Genomic DNA, 814 nt, shown 5'->3' on the forward strand with positions numbered 1-814 from the left:
AAGAAAGAAAGAAAGAAAGAAAGAAAGAAAGAAAGAAAAAGGAAGGAAGGAAGGAAGGAAGGAAGGAAGGAAGGAAGGAAGGAAGGAAGGAAGGAAGGAAGGAAGGAAGGAAAGAAGGAAGGGAAACAGACAAATGAAGATCTATAAAACTTTTCTGGGAGGACTCTATAACATTTCTAATATGCAGAAATACTTTGGTTGCTTCTAAGCTTTAAGGACTTCTATTGTTTTCCAGCCTTTCAGTATACTTTGGAAAGGAACCATGACCTGAGGTATTGTTGTCTTTGGAGATTAAGAGAAATGCAGTCCTCTGCTATCATTCTTCTCCAATTATAACCAGTTGCAGGCAGTTATGTGTGGCCTTTGCAGCTTGGTGACTACTAAATAATTGGAGTGGAGATGTCAAATATTTCCCTAATGAGCTCAAGGTCCAAAGTAAACCCTGAACTGCAATCGCAATAGTGAAGCATTGCAATGTGTCTGCTTCTGGATGGGTTAGAGCGGTTATGCCTCCAAAAACATGTGCGTGATTGCTTGGGGAAAAATAAAGAAAGAGAGAAAATGAGGATAAAGAAGAAAGGAATCTCTTTCCATAATAAATTAAGAGGATTATCATTTTTAAATTGTTATTTCGATCACTTAGGTTTAGAAATTCAGCCCCAGTATGACTGATTTCTGAACACTTCTAATTCTATTCAAACCTAACTAAATGTAGGAAGCTGGAGAAAGATGTTTTGGAAAATAAAATGATACCATAAGCCCTCCTCAGAAATGACTAGCATATTGATGGAAGCTTTGCTATTTTTGACAAAGG

This window comes from Callorhinus ursinus, unplaced genomic scaffold (genome assembly GCF_003265705.2).
Source record: "Callorhinus ursinus isolate GAN/ISIS: 27379988/994484 unplaced genomic scaffold, GSC_fseal_2.0 scaffold9, whole genome shotgun sequence".
Lineage (NCBI taxonomy): Eukaryota > Metazoa > Chordata > Mammalia > Carnivora > Otariidae > Callorhinus > Callorhinus ursinus.